Below are 26,021 nucleotides of genomic sequence, written 5' to 3'. Positions count from 1 at the left end.
TCATACATAAAAGGTCAATATCTATACAGGAGGAAAGTGTACAGATGTGTGCTGTAAGGGCTGTTAGAGGCGAGGGCGAGGTCGCGAGCAAGGTATCACTATCTATACCTAGGTATAGAAAGTGCAGCTACAAACAAGGGTTATTGGAGTTAAGGTGACTGATGAGGTGTTTTCTAAAGTGTAAGTATGGTTGGTCAGCTCTTAGGTTGTGTGGCAGCGAATTCCAGAGCATGGCAGCTTTCACCGGGAAACTGTTCCCACCAATGGTGGAGAGTTTGAATCTGGGAATTATCAGGCGGTTGGAATTGATAGTTCTTGTTTGTCGGATGGAGGACTTTCTCTTTACCTTGTCCATCAGGTAGCTGGGGGCGGCATTGTTGAGGGCTTTATGGGTTAGGGAGGCCAACTTTAATTTGATTTTGTTGTCTGTGGAGAGCCATTTCTGTTGGCGTCTGGTGGTAGAGATATGATCTCTCTTATTAATGCCGAGGGCAGCTCTCAAGGCATTATTTTGAAGGATTTGAAGCCTGTGGATAATGGATTTGTTAGCGCCACTATAGAGGGCATTACAATAATCGAGCCTAGATAGGTTGTACTTGTGGGTGCCATTTTAATGTAGGGAACTGGAGCGCAGAATAGTGAGGATACTGGAGCGAGGGCGGACTTGGAGTGCTGCCTTAATATAGGGGTTTGGGACTGGGGTGGAATTGTGCATGCTGGCTTAATGTAGGGGGATGGGGCGCAGATTCATGTACTGGGCAGGGGTGATGCTAGGTCTAGAAAAGATCTGGGGCTTTGCTCATTTTGGGACTGTCGGGACTGGGGTCTAGCTAGCCTTTTTTGGTTGTAACCTCTGAGCTTCTTTCCAGGGCGACAACTAAAAGACCTGGGGCTATAGCCCCCTCAGCCCCCCCAACCCCCTAGCAATGCCTCTGGTACAGGAAGAAGACTTGTCAGCCATAGGAGAGGAGCAGAAGTAATGGTGATTGCTGGTAAGGAAGCCTTGATTACTTTTTTCCATGGGTCCTGAGCAAAGGTTTTTCCGACAGCACTATGTTCTTTTTGCCATGGGGACGTGCTGTGGGTGTTCCAGGAGCTTTTTTGGTCAATTAGGTAAATGTTGTCTTGAGTAAATAATGAAAACAGGAATGATTATGAAGGAATTCAGCATAAGAGAAAAAAAAAGAATTGAGGATAGTAAAAGCATGGTAGAAGAAATCATTGACCCACACTAGAATAATGAAATATTATGGAATATTTGGAATATGCAGGCACATGGGTGCAAACAGAGGCAAACAGGGAGTTGTGATGCTCTTAGAACTCCTGCCCTTTGAACAGGCCATCTGGTCGAGGGGCACCCAGGGAAACCTTGCTACAAAGAGAGAGGAGGACAAAGTGATGATGTCACGGCAGTACCCACGACACGGTGGAGGCAGTAGTGTAAGCATAATATATGTCATAACATCAGTCTTATGTGATATTCTGTATAATCTGAATTTTCCACTCTCAACAGGAAATAATGTGAAATTTCGACATATTGGACACTCAATCACCATTTTGAAATGGGATTGATTTTAACAGAGATCCTTCTATTGGACCAATTTCTTTTTCAAAAGAGTCCCGATCTTATATTGGGACAATATTCCTACATATGCTATTTTACCATAAATTCACACTTTGTATAGTATCACTACAATATTTTAAAAGTCCATACATTTTGATCAACAACTCCACTATAACCATTTGTTCACAAGAATTAATACTGTACATGTGTTATCTACACATTAATGATCCGACTCTGAGATGTTTTCCTCTTATTTGCCCCTATTAGTCCATTTGGCTATTCAGCTGTCTTGCAGTGTTAAATTAACACTACCTTACGGTTTAGATCCATGGGCCTTAAAGTCTTCTTCAATGGATATTATTCTAGGCAATTACATGCTCTGATGTATTTTGAAGTAGCAGAATTTCCCAATCAACTGTCTCATTCAAGCCTCCAAGATGTGAATGTAGGTGCACTCAGGTAAAGCCTCTGAATAGTGATTGCCTGCTACCAACCAACTCTGTGATTTTCATCTCCCTAATAGTCATGGAGAAAATAATTGCACATGCGTGCTATGCAAGGTATTAATTGTGACTCTCTCCAACCTAACAGTTACCAAAAGATGGAACACTCAGTTATAGTCACTCAATAGGAATCTCCTTCCTCCAAACAGCTCTGGAATGTTCTCCTCAAAAGTAATGCTTTCAGTCTTTTGTAAAAAAAAAATTGGCAACGACAATTGGAGTCACGTTATTACATCTACTGCCTCCAACCAACTCTGGCCTTTTCTACTCCCCATTAGTCACTGCCAAGAAATGTCATGCCTGTGTTTGCCGCGGAAAGGGTTCACCGTGGATTTCTCATTCTCGAGAGTCACAAAACAAGGCATACCATACTATAGTCATTGAATAGTAATCTTCTGCCTCCAAACAACTGTGGTATTTTCGACTCTGAAGTATTCTCTCTGCCCTTGTAGTCTTCTCCATAATAGTCGTTGACAACTGCCATGCGCATGAATGTTATTGAATCATGTCATTAGCATTCTTTGCTCCCTTCTAGCCACAAAAAGTGTGCCTGTGCGTTAATATTGTGCCGGTATTAGCGTATACTGGCACATTACCCCACCAGAACACTCTAGGTTTGCCGGTAGGGTGGTTGATTTAGCTCCAGCTGTGAGCTGAAGGTATATCGGCCACTCTACCCTCAATAAACTGCCGGTATTACCAGCCCAGTAATACCAGTGCTGGTTATACCGGCAAACCCTCACATGGAGGCCTATCGGACTCCATGAAATGGGGATTTACCAGATTTTCTGCCACTTGGAATATGCCTGTAACTCCGGCAGACCAAGTGCTGGAAACAGTATTACAGTTTGCCGGTAACCAGTGGGAAACCAGCAAACATGTAATGAGGCCATTAGAGACACACAGAGTAATCTGCCTCCAACAAAATCTGGGATTAAAACAAATGATCAACCCATCCTAAGGCTCCTCCCCCAACTACCTTAAGAAAACTCAAGGTAAACTGCCATCCCTACCTTCCAACACTATCCAAGCACCGTGCAAACTCTAGGCTCTGCCTCCAAAACTGATCACATACTCCAACCAATCATGCCTTTTATAAACATGTGGGGCTGAAACCGGGCTAATCATTTGCCTTAACCTTGGGGAAGTTTGGTAAAGGACGACCTGTCCGATTATTTAGCCATTCAGGTGTATCTGTGTTACCTGAATACATTCACCTGGGATTACCAAAAACACATACAATCTTAAGAGAAACTAAATTATGATCATAAGAGCATGCATTTAATAGACGTGAAACACATTTTGTCATAACATTAATAAAACATAAAAAGTAGGATCTGAGCAATGATTAACAGGACATTTCTTGAGGTTCCTAAAGTAAACAAAAATGTAACATAATGATACATTTTGCATTTAATGAAGAGAATGCCTTGGGGATAGTTGTATGTACTTCGGTTCCTGCTGGGGGTTTATATGTTTGGTTAGCCCCAATCAATGGGTCATCATTTTACAGCACAATATGTTCTTGGTCTTCCCTTCCTCCCTGTATGTTTGATACAAGAATAGACTGGAAGAGGATGTTTTTCAAGCAATTTTAACAAAGTCTAATGTATACATGTTTCAAAAAATTCAAGTGCAATTGTATTGTTAACAACCAAGTGTAATTGATGAGCAAAATAGATGTTTGTACGCCCTGAGGACGACCTTGGAAGGTTGAAACACGTGTTGGCGTAGTCGTAGTCCATTTTGATGTTTATAACATAGCCCATATTGATGTACAAAGGAGTTTACAACACTCCATACAAAAGTACAAGGGTGTATACAATACTTGCATTGATATATGTGATTTACATATGCTACAGTTGAATCATCAATAAATTAAGCACTCACCTAGTGCCTTTATGTATTAACAATGGCTGGTTAAACTTACTTACAAGAGGTGAGCGCAGTCAATCAGGGTAACAATTTAAAGTAAACTCACTGGTGTTGTTAAGCCCATGAACTCTTTAAATCCCCTTGACTCGGCCTCAAACTGTTCCAAGGATCTAAACATCTTTGAGTATAGTCACCAGATCAGTATATTATAATGTGATATTCTTTTCAGCATTGCCCCTCATCTCCCAAGCGTCTATCATGTAGCTTGCTGTTGCTTATGTCGGCAGTGGATATACATTTGTCAGGTGATAAAAGACTGACATTCTGGTGTCCATAGTGATTATCCTTCTTTGATCATGCTGGAAGGTACAACAAAATGTGGCAATTGTGTTAGGTCCTTTAACTGCAGTCTTGGCATGGAAAGATGCTACAGCTCTGGTATTGTCTTTTCACCAGAGATCTGAAAATGTTAAGCTGTTTTCTCTTTCTCATCCAATGAGATATTTATCCTGTATGTTGGCAGAAGACAAGTTCTCTAAGGCAGCAGCCACCTATAAAACTGCTATTACGAGCGCCAAAAAACAAATCTTCAACTTGAGAATACACAATGCCAAATCCGGCACAAAAGAGTTATTCGCCATCCTAAGAGAACTGGAATCACCAGTGCCTCCCACAGATTACTGCATCAAGGACAAAGCTTGTGTAATAATATCCAACAGGCACTCCCGAGCACAAAATAGCTCTTCTACAAACTAAGATAGAATCAAAAAAAGCTAGCCTTTCCTCCAAAAACTACCCGAACATTAAAAAGGATTAATCCAGCCCTGTTTGCCTGCCTTTCTACTTCTCCCCAGTAACCGAGGATGAAGTAATGAACATAATTGCCACCCTTAAACCCTCAAACTGCCAAGGCGACGCATGCCCCGCTTCAGTCATTAAGGATGGAGCTAAAGACCTAGCCTCCTTCATCGCCTCACTGATCAACTCTTCTTTCAAAAACTCAATGGTATCCAACAACCTTAAAGAGGCATGGGTCCTACCTCTCCTCAAAAAGCCTAACTTAGACCCCAACATACCCACTAACTATAGGCCCATCACTACTGTCCCATTTCTCCTTAAAATACTAGACAGAGTGGCATACCTCCAAATACAACAACATTTGGAAGACAACAACCTCCTAGGCCTGCAACAATCTGGCTTTTGACCCAGGCACGGGACCGAAACTGTCCTCCTGGATCTAAAAATCCAAATGGATGAAGCCAAAGACAAGGGCAACCTGGCGATCTTGCTCCTGTTGGATCTCTCTGCAGCATTCGACCTAGTTGACCACTAAATTCTCACCCAACACTAATCTACGGCTGCTGCATTCTCACAGAATGCCACCAATTAGATTCGGTCCTTCCTGTGCGATAGGTCGACTAGGGTCTTCGCACCTTTGGCTGCAACTGACCCTGTCCTAATCCAATGTGGAGTACCTAAAGGCTATTGTATCTCCCCCACGCTTTACAACATATTTACCAAGCTCCTTTTCGACCAACTGGATGAACTGGGTGTCACCTATATTAATTACGCAGATGACACCCAGGTCCTCATCACACTCTCTGGTAGCTATGAGAAAGATGCTGCAAAAAATAATGAGATCTACCTTGAAATTCAAGCATGAATGGCCACCCATAACTTCTGCTTGAATGACGAAAAGACGGAACTGCTCATAGTGGGATCCCAGGGCCGCCTTAACAAACTGGACCCTAGATACCAATCATTCACCATTGATGGTAATATAATTAAAGTATCTAAAGAAGTTAAAACGCTGGGTGTGTACCTCGACTCCAAACTATCACTCAAAAAACAAATAAACACTACCATCTCTTCCACGGCTTATACCAATAAACTCATTAATGCATCCAAGCCATTTCTTTCAACCACTAGCTGCCTTACACTATCAAGAGCATTGATATTGTCCAGATTTGACTATTGAAATACTCTCTTCCTGGGCTCCTCTAATCACAACCTGAGTAGGCTCCATGTTTTACAGAACAATGCCTTTAGATCCGCACTCAACCTTCCTCGCAAGGCCCACATTTACTCCATCAGTAAGGAAGTCCATTGGTACCCTAACAGGGATAGAATCAAACTAAGATCACTCGTCATCACACATGAATGTCTCTCACTGACAGCTCCATGCTACCATTCTGACAAATTCTCCAGACATAGCTCAACCAGACCCACAAGAACCCTGTACATGCACCAACTGAACATCCCTAAATTCAATTTGAAATTGGCAGGTGGATCTAGTTTTCCGGTACTAGAAGCACAATGCTGGAACGCTCTCCTCACGATAATCAGAGCCGAAGAATCATTCTGGTCATTTAGAGCCAAGGTGAAAACGTAGCTCACCACGCAGTAACAATACTACTCCTACATGCATGTAATGTACTGTGCACTAATCGATGTAACCATGTCACGGAGCACATTGTAACCCGGTCCTCTTGCCACACTGTGTACTCTCCTAACGTGTTGTGCAACCTATCTGTAACCTGTGCTGCTTATCAAGTGTAACGCACCCAGTTACCCCAGGGTTTGGCTGCGCTATATAAATAAATAAACTAAACTAAACTAGAGCTCAAGTGATACACTTGTGATAGGTATGCAATCTGAAATCACCACTCTAGGGAAGTGCATTTAATTTTTGATCTTTTTCCCTTTCTTCCTTTTAATGGGGTATTTGACAGTGTTTGCCAGCACACAGCTTAATACTGAGGGCAATATGTGGGTAATGAGAACCATGATCCTTGGAATGTCAAATCCTATTTCAGTGCTTTGCCAGTAACGTCTTTTTGCAAAGAGAGGAACGTTTTCAAAGCTCCTCTTGCTTGGCCTATAAGGATTGCATCTTCATGCAAGCCTACCAACTTTACATCATGTGAGATAAGCGCATATATTTTAATCTGCACTATTATTTCAATGTGTGCTGAGAATGCATTTCCATGTTCTACGATGAACCTTGCTTAATCATAAAAGCAAACCTCTGATTTTGCAGTCACTAACTTTAAATGACTTTCAAAGAAATGTCAATAGTTTTGCCGATATCAATGTGGAGACATTTTTACTTCTTCAATAGCTTCTGCCAGCTGATGGGATTTCACTATTCCTGCAAAGTTGTCATATAAATGTCATATAAATTATGTCATCTTTGATGCTAAAGTAGTCACCAACTTGCTTTCCCCACTGTATGATCTGACTTTCAGATTCATGTTGGGCTTGTAAGGCATACTGTGTGTGAGCCATGGTGATGGAGTTGGTCCCTATAGCAGCCATATCGGCATGTGTCCAGGCCTGCATCATAAGTAATGTATTAAGAAAATAGCCAGAGTGCACGAAGACAACTTGTGAGAGTGAGCTCTGAGGTAGAAGTGTATTGGTGTATCTTACTAAAGCAGAAAATAAATGTGTTGAACAAGTCCTGGCTTTATCCCAGAGTACCCTGTTGATTTGACTATGACTCGAGGCAGGTTTGCAATCTATAGAGCTCACTATCTTCGACAAAACTCTTTTGCACTGGCTATGCCTACATAAGGTTGGAAAACATTCCCTCCACAAAGAAATGCTATGGGATGTTTTAAATATATATGGGGGAAATCTTGGATTTGGTATCCTCGTGTCACCTATTTATTATCTTTGCTTAACTCAGATTGCTTGCTGGATAGAGATGTACAGATAATCAAACAAATCTACAAGGAGATTAAACGGAAGCTAGAAGTCCTAAATATTGAGAGGGACATGGTGGCTTATGTCTCTTTGTTGAGATTTCCTGGCAACATTATTCATAAAATAGATCTTCAGAGAAATATATGAACGAAATGTACACTGCTTAAAAGAGTTGTATTCACCAAATTCCGTCTTAAAATGTTTCTGGTAGCCAAATGTGTATACAACTCAACTACTAATCCATTGAAGTGCTGCCATAGCATAATAGAATCAATGATGCACTTTTTGTTTGAATGTCTGATTATAAATAGTTATGGAAAGGATGGATTCTTCCCGTTTTATAGAAATATCAGGCTTGTTGTTTTAGAAATTCCCTTGTTATGCGTAAAAAAAAACACTTTGAGGAGGTGGTTTTTGTAGTCTTGCATTACCTGGACAAAGCCTGGCGGGTAAGATATAAGGCCTGAGGGTACTTTTAGACTAAAATATCCCATGGTTTACCTTGATTAGAGGTTGTGAATTTAATTTTTACCCAACCTTGTTTTAGGATTGTGTTTCAATCCTACTATGCGTATATCCACTATATTTGATGTCTTTATTTTTGTATAATATTGCATTTGAACTTGACCGAAGTTTGAAATAAAGTTTTATAAAAAAAGAAAGAACTACATGAGTGAAAACAACACCTACATCCAGATTACCAAACATTTCCACCATTGACATAATTGAGCAAATCCCTCTATATTAAAAACTGAAATTCTGTTAGTTAGTTTGTTTGTTTCTCATACAATTCCACACAGTTCAAACAATCTGTACCAGATGTTGCACAGTTACCTATTTGGAACCTTTGCATGTCACTGGCTTCATTACATGTGGACACCCCAGCCAGTTCCCTGGATTTCAGCCCCTGCACACATGGGACAGTTGCATGGAAGTGTAGAAACATCAAGGTGGGCGTTAGTTTAAGCATCTCGATTTGAGGCACAAAACTTAAAGGTCCATTCTGGACCTTAAAGAACCTTTTTTCAAGGCCCTAGAATTGTGGGATATATTGACCCACTCAACGGCATTGCCTCACCTCACTAAACTGCATTTGCGCAAGAAACAGCAACTTGGCTGCGTGGGCTCCTGTGCACACAAGGACCGCAAAACTTCATTTTGGCAGCAACAAAAAGATGGCTGCCCCATCCTGCCTATCACACTTGAGGCAAAATGGAACAAGGTGGCACACTGAAAAAGTATGCCAGTGTGTTCTGAAACCTATAAATGGAATCAAGGGAAAAGGAAAGCCTGCCATTGCTGCAAAAGCCAAAATTCCCCTTTCAAAATGAAACAATTTCACCCTTTAAAAATGCTGTTTTGACGTTAGTTCCATCTGTTCATTCTGAAACCACTGTGATTAAAAAGGCCCTGTCATGCTCAGGATATGTCACTGTGCTTCACCAAAACCAAGCATAAGTCCTGAGTGACAGGCCCAGTCAAACCAACTCTCAGAGAAATCAATAAGCAACTTCATTTACACTAGCACGGCAACACGTGTTTATTTCTTGCCAAAAAGTATCCAGGCTCAGCAGTTCAAAGAGATTTTAACTCTATGAGCCAGGTCAAGGGTAAATGTATCTATACTTTAGATAAAACAAACTCCTACATTCAAGGAAATGACTACAGCTGCAAAGACATTGTGGGACCCTGAGGGAGCTGTCAAACCAAATTTAAAGAAATAAATGGTAGCAGCTTTTAACACTTGTGGAAAAATGGGCTTTGCTGACTGAAGGAAAAAAAAGGCCTGTTTAAAAAATAAATTGTTAATGAAAGCCTGCTTACTTAGCAATGTAAAGGGATTATGTTAGTGGTGATAATGCACACATAGGCTATCTTCTTTCACAGATTACTTTTAATTCAGGACTCAAAGTAAGAAATTAAGGAGTTTAAAACACATGGGCTGGATTTGCAAGCTCTCAGAAAAGCCAGTCATTCCAGTTGCCAGCCATGAAACTTCCCCAAGGAAGGGAGACACACCAGAAACTTCCAGGACACGTAAGTGAAAATTGCCAGCTTGAAAAACTTTGAATGCTCCAGGACAAAAAGTTCACACGCTCGTCAGACATTCGTCTGTGCTCCAGGCTGGGACAATAGAAGTCCTGGGACACTAGCCTGTCAATTGAAGGGGCAATAAAACCTTCAATTAAACTGGAAACCCCCACTTTGCCTTGAAGGAAATGACAGTTGGCAGCAGTAGGGGGAAAGAAAAAAAAAATGACCCAACAAAGGAACTGACTTTTGGTTCCAAAGACTATTTTATAAAGAAGCTCTGAAGACTTTTATTTCTGCAGCAAGAATTAGCAAACATGTAAAAAGTTTGCAGTTTCAAATCTAATGTTCTGGGCTGTCTTTTAAAACTTGGTAGAACTCATTGCTGCATGGGGAACAGAAGTTACAAAATATGACAGATTACGAGGAAAGTATTTATGTTGCAAACATAACATTTTGCACATATATCCCTCTGTATAAGGCTCATATGTGTATAAAGTTACATAATTTTAGGCCAAATCTTTCATGTTTAAAATTACCAAAATGTATCAGAAAGGCAAAACAAGGTCCCACAAACCTGAGGATTGGACTTATCTGGGGTGCACATAATATGTAACCTGTGTGTATAATTTGCCAAGAGATTGCAAGTTTATAAATGTATGTTTTTGGCAAAATCGTATTTTAAGTAAATTAAATGTGGGAGTTTTTGAACATTGTAAAACTCACCTCAAAACCCTGGCATCATTCCCTTGGAATTCCAACCAGCTGAGAGCGAGGCGGAGGCTAGCACCCATGTCCAATCCCTTTGTTAGGGGTGTGTTTAGTGAAGCCTGCTCCAGTCATATACTTGGATGATGTCATTAGGTATTATAGATGAGGGTCCCTGACAAGACTCTAGGACACACACTCTTTCTGATTTCCTGTGCTGCGTTCCTGTACTCGTCATCTTCCTGATCAAGACTCCAACTACAAGGCCAAGCATTGCTGATCCTACTCCAGGGCCCATTGCAAAACCCAAGCAGTGCTGATCCCATTCCCAGCGAGGCCTACAATATAAACAAACCCACTCAATTTCCCATTAACAAGGGGAAACTGTGGTACCATTGGCATCCAGATCCAGCTTGGCTTGCTGCCGCCATCCTGCTACCCTGATGACCTATATTATCCAATGACCAGAATTGCCAGTCCAGAAGTGCTACCCGGTACCCAGTCCCTGCACAACTGATCCTGTCCCGCTGATTTTGTCTGGCTGTACTTTGTTAGACCAGATCCGTGTGGTGACCAGAACGTTGACTGGCCAGAATCCAAAAACTAAAAAGTAGACTGTGAGTATCAATGGCCACCCCACCTAAAGCCATAGCCTTTCTTGTCTTCAGCCTCATCCCACTCTCTAAGCCAAACTGTCACAATCATTCTTGCCACCCTGCCATTGATTTCTAGTGCTAGCGCCAGCTTCTTTTATAATTTTGTCTTGTGAAATCCTAAGCCATTCATCCTATTTCTAGTGATAGGACTGGTTCTGCCAGGGCTGGCGCTGGGGAGCTATGGGTGAATTGACAATTCAACCCTGGAGCTTACTGTGTCTCTCTTTGGTGGTCTATCCTGAATACTCAAGTGTAGAGTAAAACTGTTCTTGTCAAAACTGATTTCCTTTCCTTTTTCACCGCACCTCACTCTATCTTGCATAACTCATTCAATTTACCAGCTGGAGACCTTATATTACTTCCATACTGTATCTATGATCTATAGCTACACCCCAACATAAACACAACACTCTAAATCAGTGTATTTCACCCGTTTTTATCAAAATCCGTTTTGATAATTTCATGCGGGAATTGCAAAAGTTTGCAAAGTTTCCAACGTGTCATTTGCAGCAACATGTTTTAAAACACTCCACTCTTTTTTGAACTGTATGCTCTTGGTTAATCCTTGCTTGTGATTGTTAGTACCTTTACATTCGTGCTTAGTGAAGAACTGTATTTGTTTCAAGGTTTTTGCACACATTCATTATTTTATTCATCCATTTCCGAGTGTCATTTTTAGCATTGCCAGGGTTTAAAATCTGTTTTTCTCTCTTGTTTGGGGAGGGAAGGTCCAATTTCAATTCTGTTTTCCATTTGTCATTCCTGATTACCTGTTGCTTCGGTTTATCCATGCCAAATTGATTATTTGTGGGTTGAGGGGTCTTTGCAGGGCAAAATTCTATCTTGAATGCTAGCATTCATAAAATCAAAAAGAGGTTCTATTCCCTGGTGTTTTCTAGATGTGTCAATAGAAGGTTAAACTAAGTGCATTGCTTACATTCCTACTGTTATTATCACCACATTGATGATTGCTGCCCCATATTGAACATTGTATGAGTGCTTTTAATTTTCCAATAAATAAATAAATAAATATTCCATTTTATCAACCTGCCTGGTTCATGGTCCATTGTGACCCGGGGTATTTGAAAAGGGGTGTGATATGAGTGGTGTACCATCTCAATATTGAATATAACATTAAAACATAAGCATTTCAATCGTGTGTTGCATACTAGGCCGAGACCAAGGTGTGCGTCGCCCGATTGAAGTCCTTAGAAAATTTGGTGGCTCAGCCGGGATTGAGTGTGGTTTCCACCCATGAAAGTCTAATACAGCACACTTAACTGCAGTGTGTGTGAATACTGTGTTACACTGTAGAAGCTCCTCCCCAAATAAATACTCTAAGCACCAGGCCTGTGTCTATAAAAGTAAAATTAAATCAACCCCGAAATAATTCATAAAGAAAGAACATTTCCAAAATGGTTGTTCCCGTAGAGATCAATATGGCTAGTGAGCACCTTCTGCACAAGCAATTTGTCAGAGGTGAGTGGCCAGAACAGGATGAAAACGTCTGGCTATAAGAAATAACGCAACAGGTCGCTGCCATGTACCTGGATACATGGCAGGACGGTGGCCTATTACACCAAGCTCTGAGTGAGCTATATATGACCCCAAAAATTAAAGACGAGCAAAGCAAAATTGCCAGAATCACGGCCTAGCTGTATCTCCACACGGGAGTGATGCGGGAAAGGCAGGAGGAAAATGACCTTTTAGCGCAGAATCAATCTGAACTGTTAAATAAACTCCGGATTGATTTACGTTTGGCAGAACAAACATTACGAAAGAGCCAAGAGTTGGACGTAGAATCTCCAAACTACATCATAAAATTAAAAGAGGATTTGGTTTGCCAACAGAAAAATAATGCAGATCAAGAGGCCCAACTAGAAGCAGCAACAATAGAGTGTCAGGAGAAGGTTAACTCGATAGCAGAGAGTCAACAGAAGCTGACTCAACAATTAACCCATAACAAGGTCTGCTCAGGACAAATAACCATGTTGCAAAATCAGATAGATGAATTGAAAAAGGAAAATAATAAGTTAATCTTGAGGGACCTCCACTCTCAAACAGAATTTGATCAGGAGCACCAGAAATCCAATGTCATCAAAAAACAAAGGGATGACCTAGCTGAACAGAGTGGCACTCTAAATCAAAAGAAAGACGCCCTAGGCCAGGAAATAAGCAAGCTAAACACCAAGTTACAGGGGAGTGAATTAGCCGTCCAGGGGCTAAATGAACTGAAAAAAGAGTATAGGAAGTTACTGGAGCACGCCAGATGGGTAGAAGGTGCTTTGGAAGAGAACACCCAGACCAAAGATGCTAAAACTCAGGAGGTGAGTCTCTTGCAGCAGAAATTGTCTCAGTACTCCCAGACCATACAGGCAGCGTAGAGAGACAATGAGGCTCTCTGTGAAAAGAATGATGGGCTCAAACAACAAGTGGCAGCACAAGAGTGAGTCGTAGAGGCCAGTAAGGCCTTGATAGCTGTAAAAAAAGCTCAGATTGTTGCTTCTTATCTAGAAGCAGGGGCAGAAAAGGAGAAACTAGCAAGATTGGAGAAAGATGGTGCAGATTTCATCTTAACTGGAGAGACCCTGAACAGGTAGGGAGGGACAGGGTAAACCCGGATCATAGTATACAGACCTCTATGCTAAGAGACTCCAATCCAATTAATACTGTGAACACTGCCAGCTTCATGTCTACCAGTTCACATGAGCCAGAACCCATGAGGCAGAAAGAATACCATAGACCAAGCAGATCAGCACCCCTCAGAAAGAGATGGAAGGGTGTCCCTGTATAGATACCCTAACATTCAGGCTGATGTCTCTGACAAGGAAGTCTCCTATGAGGGGAGGGTCAGGGAATTAGATCCACCAAAATATTACTTTCTGAGGGACCAATTGGTCTAATTTGATTTTTAAAAAATGATTAAATGAGGCCCAAAAAGAGCATCCTGAAGACCTCTACCCAACTAGGGCAGTGGGAGGAATACTCTGCCAACCCTGGGAGTAGGGAGGAGTCAGATGACTACTCTCCTGCACCCCACATGAGTGGAGAAACTAGGCCCCACCATTCTGTGAGCCCCTCTAAAGCTCGCAGAATCTGGGAGAGCCTAGATGATCATGCAGGGACCTCAGCTAGTAGCGCCTCTGAGTTTGAGAGTGAGTGGACTCAGGTGACTAAGCCAAAGAAGGCAAACAAACTCAAGCGAGTTATGACCAAAGACCTCATGGCAGATTAAGGCCCTTAGGAGTGTCATAACCCCCTACCATAGAAATGCATAATATTCTGTTTGGGAACACCCGGACCTTGGCCCTCCTCCTACCCCCACCTGCAAGGCTAAGAACCTCAAGGTCATCTTTGACTCCACCCTTTCCTTCTCGCCTACAACTCTGAGGTCTCAAAAAGGCATATTCCCCACTGCACCTCCTCAGAGGTAGTCTGCATTTCCTCTCCTTCCCCCAGAAGCTCATGGTATCCCAAGCTCTGGTTCTCTCTAGCTTGGACTATTGTAACAGCCTCTTTCTAAATCTACCTGCCTCTATTCTCCGCCCTCCGCAACCATTCCAGAACAGGATTGCAAGACTTGTCCTTGGCCTCAAGCCCTGGAATCGTATCTCTCCAGCTCTGAAATCTCTCCATTGGCTCCCAGTGGATGCAAGGATTAAATTCAAAACCCTCTGCATTGTCCACAAGGCTTTCTGGGGCCTGGGTCCCAAATACCTACAGCTATCCCTCCGAAAATACCTCCCCTCTCAAGCTCTTTGCTCCTCTACCTCCAACTCACTCATGGTCAGTCGCTTTTCAAAGAAACGAGCTGGGGGTAGATCTCTGTGGTTGGCTGGGGACTCGCTCTAGAACAGCCTCCCTGCCACTCTAAAACTTGAGGAGAACCATCTCTGGCTCTGGAAGCACCTCAAGACCTTCCTCTTTTATTCTGCCTTCACTCCCCCTCTCCTCTGCTGATCTGTTCTCTCTTGGCACCTGTCCTCTGGGCCCAGGTACCTGCTCACCCTGCCACCCTCCCTCACTGGCTCTTGGCCACCCCTTACACTGGGGTCTGTATTTGTCCCCATACAGCCCCCCCTTTTTTCTTGCTGCACTTATCAGACCTACCCTGTCTGCTGCCTTACACCTAGCACTTGCAAATTGCTGGCTGCACTACCACTGTTTGTTTCCTTTATTATTTATTTGTTGTTTTTATCTGTTCCTCCTCTGCTTCGCACTTTCCACTTCTCCCCCCTTCCATGCACTCCCCCCCCTCCGCCATGCACTTGCGTGTTCTCAATGTCACTGGGCCTAGTAAGATCGCTGTTTTGTTCTCCCCTGTTACCCTCCCTTGCCTTGTCGCGCTTTGAAACACTTGTGTACAAGCGCAATAGAAATAAAATATCAATATCAATATCAATGATGGACACTTTTCATATGAAAGACAACCACAATTGTATCGAGTATGTAAAGTGGACATTCTCCCCTGAATACTCCAGTTTCTTTGCTGGACTGGAGGACCAGAACCATTCAAGATGGTCCAACTATATGGTGGCCATCTTGAAACATTTTACCGCCCACAGAAATCCCCAGGAGGCTCACAAAGTGGCCTACAATCTGCAGTGCAGGGAAGATCAGGCCCCACAAGAGTTTGTACAGGAGCTGAAACACGCCTTTGCACAGACAACTAGGAGGGTCCACACAGATAGCGGGGAGTTTGTAACCACCTTCTTTCATGCACTCCCCAAGTATATTATGGCCCAGCTGGTGAGGGACTTCCACGAGAAAATAACGCTGGACTGGGTCATAGAGTAGGCGACCTGCATTTATGAGATCCAAAACCTGCAGAAAATAAAAATCTGAATAAAAACCCCAAACCAGCCAACACCCCTGCTGCTGCTAAGGTTGAGGAGGTGAAGGTTGCCCCCATGTTAGACTTAGAGATGGGGAGCCTAAACATACACCTGCACAAAGTCAGCAGAATCCAAGACCCAGAAGGCCTTCTGGCCAGTCACAAACAGGTGGTAGTCAGGGAGGTAATCCCACTAATGGGGCCCCTAACTCCCCTGATTATATCAGCCTCCAATACAAGGGCAACAGATCAATCCTGGGCTATGTCTGGACTCCCCCGGCCCAAGGGGGGATCCAACCAGGTAAGTGTTGCCCCGGGAAACTTCCCTCCTAACTTCCCTCAGGAGGGCAGGAATTTCCCAAATGCTGAGTTAAGCTTCTTCCACAGATATTCACAAAACCCCAACCTGCAGGACAACCCTCCTTTCATTCCCTGCTTTCAGGAACCCAGACAACCCAATCCAGGAGAGGGGAGGCCAAGGGTGGAGGGTTACCAGAATTCACCATATCCAGCGTACTATGGGAGAAGGGATCGTTACCCTTCCCCTGATCCACCTAGGGTGGACCAGAGACCCCCATCCAAGCTGGAAATGGTATCCCAACTGGAGCGCCAGGTCCAAAACCTGACACAGGATCTGAGTCGCATGTTGAGGGCTCAACAGAACCCTGGCAAACAAACATGGCAGTTCAGAACCCCACAAACCAAGGATCTGGCCCCCCAGAACAATGAAGTGGCGAGAACCTGGATAACTCACTGGTTCCAGAGGAGGAGGCACAGGGAGCCAAGGGGGGTGTAAAGCCCTAGAGGAAGCTTCCTCCCTCACTCGTGAAAAGCCCCTGGACACCCAGTAACTGGAACAAAAATCTCCTGCCCTCGAAAACCAGCCACCTAAGGAACAGAGGGCGGTAGGAGAAATAAAGAACTCAAAAAGACACAGTTTGTGGGGGAGGTTAGTGTCCTCCAATTTGAAGGGGAAGAATCCTCAGAGGATTCTGGGAAAAAGAACTTCTCCTTCAGGTAAGGAGGGACTCCTCCTAAAGAAAAATGGGTCCCAAGGGATTTAAATGAACACTGGGTGGGAGTGGGGACTGATTCTAAATGGCCAATCCTAGAACCCCAGAATGAGCATCAAGAAGACAGAATAATAAAAGGGGGCAGCCCAGAATCAGAAAAGGAGGAACCCGAAACTCCTTGTATCTTCGAGTGCAAAATGTTTCTTTCAGATTCCCAAACTCCTACACAGAATTATGCCCAAACTACCCCTGTGGCGGAGTCCAAAATAAGGAAATTGACCACCCGACTTGCCCAAAATACACATTATCTTTGCCCCCTGGAGGAGAAGGCGGGTAGATTTTATGCCCCGGTCCAGGTGCAGAGGCAATGTACATTTTCGGCACTTGTGGACACTGGATTCCAAGCCACTCTTCTGTCAAAAAAGGCCTTTGATCAGCTAAATTCAGGAAGGGGGAGAGATACCAGATCCCTCTCACCCCACTTCCTGGACCACTCCAGAACTTCGATGGGAATGAAATTCCTGTCGAGGGGACTGTGGATTTTGAAATAAAAATTGGGCGACATAAGGTGAAACACACTGTCATAGTCGTAACTCCAGAGGGCACACCCTGTCTACTAGGGAATGACATCCTGCGAAGGTTGTCCCCCCTAATAGACTGTGTGAACAAGGTCCTCTGGACTCAGAATAACAGGCCGCTAAAATTGAAACAGAGTTCAACCATGTTAGTCTAAATGGCAAATGCCAAATGGTTGAACAAAAATCTGATCATATTGAGTTGAATTTCCAGAATAACGAAATACCTGACGTGACAGTAATTGTTGTAGGACAACAAACTGGTGATGGGAACTCTTCTCCATTCCTGAAAATCAACCTTCCTTCCAGTCTCAAGTGGCATTCCGCAATGGAAGAAAATAAATACTCTGAAATTCTATACCAATTCACAATCTGAAATTCCCAATTCCATAGCCAGAAGTGATGAGAAACCAGCTCAAAGTTTAGCTGATATACAGAAAATTAAATTAGAGAACAGTTATTAATCCCTATTCAGTTAAATGAGGGGAAGGAATCTGTTCTCGCCTGAGTGTGCGTGAAAAACGGTAAGAGCTTCTTCAACGAAGCCATGTTCGGACAGCTCCCAAAAGATCCAGCCATTCCCATATTTAAATTGATCAATAAGTGGGAAATGGGCCTGAAAACTCCCACTTCCAAACATCTCCTGCCTAACAGGTGTATGCTCAAAATCTCTATCAGAAACAAAAGCATAGTACATAAATGTTGAGTCGTGCAAGATGTCCCAGCTGCATTCTATTTAAGCAGCAACATCCTTAATCGTTTTGCCATTAACTTGGACCTGATCAATTACAAAGCCTGGTCCCGACTAGGGGGCAGTCCCATGGACTTTGATGATTCAGAGAAAGCATTTCGGTCAGCCCAATTGCTACCGTATGCAGTTGAAGTTCAAATTGGCAAGGAGGTCACCATCCGAGGATGGATACGACTATTCCCACTCGAATTAAAAATTAAAAGAGGACAGAAACTGCAAAATCCTGACGCATATGTACCTCAATGCCCATCTTCAACAGCAGGGGTTGGGATTAAACCCAACACCATTAGTCAATGTAGAACACAACACCATTCCAATATTGATGGATAACAGCGACTTAGGAGTATCACTCAGGGCGCAGGCACCTTTATTGGAATGGTGGTTGATGACCGACATTTTTCCATGGATCTAGGTAATGAACTGATAGGACCAATCCCCAATGACTGTTTTGACAGTGATAGTGACAATGACTTACCATCAGACAGGATCTTCACCCGGCAAGGGGGGAATTTTCTGGTGTACTCTTCCTGCCCTTACGACAAGAAAGAGGTGACCTGTGACATCAGCCAGAATGAGGTGATCTTCCAGGTCCTCAATGACAGCCTCGCCTACCTGAAACCCTCTCTCCAGGTCAATACTCTCACCACGGACCTCTCCACCTAGCTGGAGGAGGCCGCTGAGATAGAAAAAACGGAAGTCTTTCCAGGCTCCAGGCAAATGGTTGAAGAGCGAGTCAACCTAGCTGATGCCTGTGAGACTCTGGAGCAAAAGCAAAAGTGGAAACAAGTTTTCTTACATATTCAAGATCTCTTTGCGGTGGACTTGTATGACTGGTCACACCGAAATCCATACAACAACAATTTACATGGACCCTGGAATGAACCCAGTGTTTGTGAAGCAATATCGCTTGCCTCTGGCATCCATGGAGTCCCTCACAGAAATAATCAAACACCTTGAGTCGTGTGGGATAATTAGTCTAGTCCACAGCACCTTCAATAATCTGGTGCTGGGGATTTTAAAACCGAACTACCAGTGGAGACTCTGTGCTGACCTAAGGGAGCTGATAAACGGGTCCACATGTCCAGATGGCCTCTCCCCTACATTGACCAGGGGCTGGCCCAGATCCAGGGGTCAAAGGTATACACTGCCATTGATCTGACCAATGTGTACTGGACCGTGCCTGTCAGTAGGGAGGACCAATACAAATTGGCATTTACCTTTGGGGGGTGTTAGGGAGAATTCTCTCTTTAGGCTGAATTTCCTAACCTAGTGAGTCCCCCAGCAGCTTTGCTGGATTTCTGGAGTTTGTTTTTTTCTCCTGCCAAGAGTGAGACTCTTTTTCTCCCACTTCTGGACATGATTTATGGTGTTCCTTTGACTGTTAATGTGTTTTATGGGCTATGGGGTCCTTTACTCCATAGGTTCTCATGTGTTTTTACTATGTGTGTTACACAGCACCCTCCGTGCAGTGACACAGGGGTGTCATAGTGACACCCCACCATAGACTCCATACCCTGGGACTGACTACTGTCTTCCAGGGCATGTAAAGTCACCATTGGCTTTACTAGTCCCAAATTATTAACAGAAACCGATACAAACCATCATATTGTGGACGTAAGGGTCGGGGCAATTCGATTGCCCGGGGTCTGTTAGTCGAGGGGGCACGTCTCCATCCCCCCAGATCGAGTTTTGGCTGGTGGCAGTGGATACTACTTTTTATATTCCACCGCAAATATATCCCTATGGGATTTTCCCATTGTTCGAGGCTACCAACTTTAATTATTTAATTCTCATAGCCTCGAACATACCGCCGGTTTATTTATTTAATATTAATTCACCGGTTGGTATTTTTTGCCAGGACTCGATTCTAAAATACTGTTTGTGTTCTCTTCTGTGACTCCAACCCAAGTCGATGTCATGCCGCCGGCATCTAGTCGCCGGTGGGGGCTATGGAACGCCTGGCGTTGGCGGCACCATTAGGTCGCCCATTGTTTTCCTGTCCATTTCTGGGTTCTCCCCGCTCTAGTCTTTCTCCGTCTCCCTGGTTTCGCTACTTAAGCACCGCCCACGTCCGGGTTTGGCGCGTTGCAACTTTGTTTCTTTTCCTTGTTGCTTGCTCCGTGTACTTTTTCCTCCGTGCTTACCTTGTTTACCCTTGGGCCTCCAGTCGGCGTCTCTTCGCTGTTCTTTCTCTCCTCTTTTTCGCCCGCGGCTCTCTTTCGCCGTTCTGGTTCTCCTGTCTTTCTTTCCTTTTCTCTCTATGCCGCTTACCCTCTCCGGCTGGCACCAAGGTTCGCTTCTGTTCCTTCATTGTTTCCCTCATCCACCTCTCCTGGAAAACTTCTAAGGACTTACTTCGCCTCCAGACCCCTGTCCAGGATCCTTGCATCAGACGTCCTCCTTCTGACATCGGATCTGCCGGTTTTTCATCGCTTCACTCTCCGGACCTGTTGGACTGTTATCTTGTTCATCGAGGTTTTTTTTAAGCATCCGCTTTTTTCCCTCGTCTATTCGGTCCCTGCGGGAAGGAAGCCTCTTGCTTCCCTGCTTGGCAGGGAATCAGGGTGGCTTCCCAGCGTGGATGGCCCTACCTCTTCTCAAAGAAGAAGAAGATCGGAAAGAAGGCTAACCGCCGCAAAACTTCTTCAGAGGATTCAGGTGAGGAGGAAGGGGAGGAGGTAGTGGATATAACTGATACGCCTTCTAAGGCTGCGGAGGTTGACAGTTTGCAACGCCAACAGTTAAGAACAATGGCCTCTCCCGAGCAGGTGCAAGAACTGCTAACAGCTGTCCATAATCTCACTCAAGAATTACAGGCAGTAAAAAGGGAAAACACTACCCTCAGACAAAGGTTGGACCGCTTCGAGCAGTCCCGCAGTGACCTTCCTCCCATGCCTTTATCCTGCGGCAAATACGACGGATCACCCAACAAATTTAAGGAATTCATGGAGGCTTGCGTGATTTATTTCACATTTAGACCTCACTTAGACCACACTTAGACCGCTGCAGACCAAGCCGCATAGGGTTCCTCATCTCTAATTTGACCGGAAATGCCCTGTCATGGGCAGCCCCTTTGGTAACCAGTGCCAGTCCTCTCCTTCAGGATTATGCTGGGTTCACCGCCCAGTTCAAACTGGCGTTTGAACAACAAGAGACTACATTAGTAGCCAGTGAACAGCTACTAGATATCCGTCAGGGAAGCATGGACCTTCTGTCCTATAGCTCCCGCTTTAAAAGGGTGGCCGCTGATGCGGGTTGGCAAGAGAATGCTCAGTACACTATTTTTCGTCGAGGTCTGAGAGAAGACCTTAAGGATGAACTTGCTAGGGTTAGCCGCCCTTCCACACTCTCGGAGCTCTGGGCTACTGTCCTCCAGCTCGATTTTCGGCTATCCGAAAGACAGTCTGAGCGGCGGAGACAACGTGGGTTCCCCATTTCTGCTAACCCAGCTCCATCCTGCTCCGTTCCCTTGGGTTCAGCTAAAGACGAGCCCATGCAGATCGGAACCACCAGGGGACCTCTTACCCCCGAAGAACAGAAGCGGCGCAGAGACCTCAATCTATGCATGTACTGCGGTTCCAACACCCATGTCTTAAGGGACTGTCCAGACGTACCTCCCCGCAGGTCGGGAAATGCCATCCTTCGGAACTAGTGGGGACCAGTTACCGAGGGGGCTATTCCGGTCCCTACGTCTCTCTGTCTATCACACCTACCATCAACCCCTCCGAAGATAATCGCCTCATGGTTATTGCAGTCCAGTTGAACCACTTACATCAGACATTCGTAGTCCTAGCGCTACTGGACTGCGGGGCAGCTGGATGCTTCATGGACGTCGTCTGGGCTGACAAGACTGGCATCAGCCGTCTGGAGAAAGAAGAAGACCAAAAGGTTGAGGGCGTTGATGGTACACCCCTAAGCTCCGGCCTCATCACTCATGCTACCTCTCCCATGATTATGAAGGTTCTCCATCATGTTGAGACCATCCAATTTGACTTGATCCGAGCAGCTCATTTTCCCGTCATCCTGGGGGTTTCCTGGCTCTGGAAGCATAACCCTACTATTGATTGGACCAAGAACCAACTGTCTTTTTCTTCTAGTTTTGTAAGAAGTTCTGCTCGATACAACCCATGGCTGCAACGATCCACACTCTTCCGGATCCTCTTACCCTGACGGATGTTCTATCCATGAACAATATTCCTAAGGAGTGTCTTCGTTATCAGGAAGTTTTTCATGGTGAAGGTCCTCAAGAACTACCTCCACATTGGCCTGAGGATTGCCATATCACCCTGGTGCCCAATGCGGTGGTACCGTTTGGCCGTATGCTTTCTCTTTCCCTCAAGGAGAAGAGAGTTCTCAAGGACTACCTGGACTCCAATTTACAACACGGTCTCATTCAACATTCCCACTCTCCTGCAGGGGCATCTCTGTTTTTTGTTCCGAAAAAAGGTTCGGGTGAATTAAGACCGTGCATCGACTACCGGGGCCTCAATCAAGTGACAGTAAGAGACCGTTACCCCATGCCTCTCATAGAGGATATTCTAGAGGCGGTGCAGGGAGCACGGATCTTTTCAAAGATCGACCTTCGAAGAGCCTACCATCTTCTGCGCATCCATCCTGGGGACGAATGGAAGACTGCGTTCCGGACTCCATTCGGTCATTACGAGTACTGTGTAATGCCGTTCGGCTTGGTCAATGCGCCGTCTATCTTCCAGCGCTTTATGGACAGAACATTCTCTGATCTTCTTTTTCATTGTGTTATAATCTACCTTGATGATATCCTGATATACTCGAAGACCGCACAGATTCATAGTACTCATCTCATCCAAGTTCTTAAAAGGCTACAGGACCACCACCTCAAGGCCAATGTAGAGAAGTGTGTCTTTGGAGTTCCTCAGGTAACCTACCTGGGTTTTATCCTGTCCGCGGAAGGCATCCGCATGGACCCAGCTAAGACCGGAGCTATTTTGCATTGGCCTACTCTGGAATCCGTGAAGGATATCCAAAGGTTCCTTGGTCTTGCGAATTTTTATCGCAAATTCATTCAGGGATTCTCAGAGACGGTTCTCCCCATTACCAGGCTACTTAAGAAGACTTCCAATCCTTTTCCTGGACTCAAGAATCTGATCTAGCCTTCTTACTGTTAAAGGAGAAGTTTTGCTCTGCCCCCATCCTCCGCAACTGGACCAAGGATTAAGATTCATTGTGGAGACCGATGCCTCGTCAGCTGCTTTGGGTGCAGTTCTCTTACAGGAGCATGCTGGACTCGAATACCCAATAGCCTATCTTTCCAAGACCTTGAATGTCAGTCAATCACATTACTCCGTCATTGAGAAGGAGCTACTGGCCATGAAGACTGCTTGTGAAGAATGGCAACATCTTCTGCAGGGGGGCATTCATCCATTCGAGATAAGAACGGATCACAAAAACCTCAAGGTCCTGCAGAATATGGAGTGCGTCAATTCACGCCAGGCCCGGTGGGCCCATTTTTTCTCTCAATATGACTTTCTCCTGACCTATCTACCGGGATCTAAGAATATCCTAGCAGATGCCCTTTCTCAGAGGCCATGTTCCGGTGGTACAACCAGAGAACATCCCAGTTTGCTTCTCACGGACGTAACATTCATATGTACAGTAGATGCCTTCTTGGAGAGGGTACGTAAAGGCACACAGTCTGAGGGTCTTCCACTTACCGTCCTCCACTCAGATGACATCACCATCCAGAATGGCCTGGGATTCTAGCAACAACTTCTCTACCTGCCCGATTCCCAGACTCGACGCACCGCACTAAGATGGTGCCACGACGATCTTGTGGCCGGTCACAGGGGGGCGAAGAATACCCTGGAACTTCTTCGACGGAGTTTTTGGTGGCCAGAAATGTCTAAAGAGGTGGACTTGTATGTTCGCTCCTGCCCTATATGCTGTAGATCTAAGCATTCTACCCAACGACCCATTGGTTACCTTCAGCAGAGTGAGGTACCAAAGAGACCCTGGAGTACTATCTCGACAGACTTCATCGTGGAACTGCCTGCTTCAGAGGGATGTTCCTGTATTATGGTCACGGTTGACTGTTTCTCTAAAATGGCCCCTTTCACACCCTTGGCTGGGTTACCCACAGCAGCGGAGATGGCAACCGTGTTTGCCAGAGAGATCTTCCGCCTACATGGCACTCCCAGTAAAATTATCTCAGACAGGGGTTCACAATATACGTCACGCTTCTGGAGTGAACTTTGTAAGAGGCTGGGCATTGACCGTGCCTTATCGTCAGGTTTCCATCCCCAAACCAATGGACAGACAGAAAGGACAAATGCCACTCTTGAGCAATATCTACGTTGCTTCGCCAACAACCAGCAGGACAATTGGGTTAGCCTTCTCCCAACTGCAGAGTTTGCCTACAATAATTCTGTTCACAGTGCCACTGGTCTTAGTCCTTTCTACTGCTCTTATGGATATCATCCCAGCTTTACTCCTTCCCTGTCTCTTGCTCCTGCTACTGTTCCTTCTGTGGACTCTCTTCTCCTCACTTTGAAGAGGCCCATAAAACTGCCATCGATAGTCTACGGGCTAGTAGCCGGCGCTATTGTACTCAGAGTAACCCCAAGCTCTTGCCCTCCCCCGCTTGGCAGAAGGGGACTAAGGTATGGTTATCCACCAAATACCTCCCGCGTTGGCTTCACCCCTCTAAGTTGTCTCCCAGATTCCTGTGACCTTTTCCCATACTGCGCAGGATCAACCCTGTTGCCTATCGGCTTTCTTTGCCCAAACACATGCACCGCCTGCACCCTGTTTTTCATTCCTCTCTTTTGAAGGAGTTTAGGCCAGATCCCTATCACCGCTCCATTCTGGCTGTACCGCCCCCGGTTGCTTTGCCCCCGGAGGAGTATGAGGTGGCCTCCGTTTTGGACTCCCGCTTACGGGGTGGTCGCCTGAAATATCTCATCCATTGGAAGGGGTACCCCTATTCTGAGGACACCTGTGAACCTGTCTCCCATGTCCATGCCCTGTCTTTGGTTCAGAGGTTTCATCGTCTCTTTCCGGGCATGCCAGGGGGGTTCTCCATTGGAAGGGGGCATACTGTCATGCCGCCGGCGTCTAGTCGCCGGTGGGGGCTATGGAACGCCTGGCGTTGGTGGCGCCATTAGGTCGCCCATTGTTTTCCTGTCCATTTCCGGGTTTTCCCCGCTCTAGTCTTTCTCCGTCTCCCTGGTTTTGCTACTTAAGCACCGCCCACTTCCGGGTTCAGCGCGTTGCAACTTTGTTTCTTTTCCTTGTTGCTTGCTCCGTGTGCTTTTTCCTCCGTGCTTACCTTGTTTACCCTTGGGCCTCCAGTCGGCGTCTCTTCGCCGTTCTTTCTCTCCTCTTTTTCGCCCGCGGCTCTCTTTCGCCGTTCTGGTTCTCCTGTCTTTCTTTCCTTTTCTCTCTATGCCGCTTACCCTCTCCGGCTGGCACCAAGGTTCGCTTCTGTTCCTTCATTGTTTCCCTCGTCCACCTCTCCTGAAAAACTTCTGAGGACTTACTTCGCCTCCAGACCCCTGTCCAGGATCCTTGCATCAGACGTCCTCCTTCTGACATCGGATCTGCCGGTTTTTCATCGCTTCACTCTCTGGACCTGTTGGACTGTTATCTTGTTCACCGAGGGTTTTTTTAAGCATCCGCTTTTTTCCCTCGTCTATTCGGTCCCTGCGGGAAGGAAGCCTCTTGCTTCCCTGCTTGGAAGGGAATCAGGATGGCTTCCCACCGCGGACGGCCCTACCTCTTCTCAAAGAAGAAGAAGATCGGAAAGAAGGCTAACCGCCGCAAAACTTC

This window comes from Ambystoma mexicanum, chromosome 2q (genome assembly GCF_040938575.1).
Source record: "Ambystoma mexicanum isolate Mex_15411 chromosome 2q, UKY_AmexF1_1, whole genome shotgun sequence".
Taxonomy (NCBI): Eukaryota; Metazoa; Chordata; class Amphibia; order Caudata; family Ambystomatidae; genus Ambystoma; species Ambystoma mexicanum.
Note: the sequence above shows the minus strand (reverse complement) of the source record.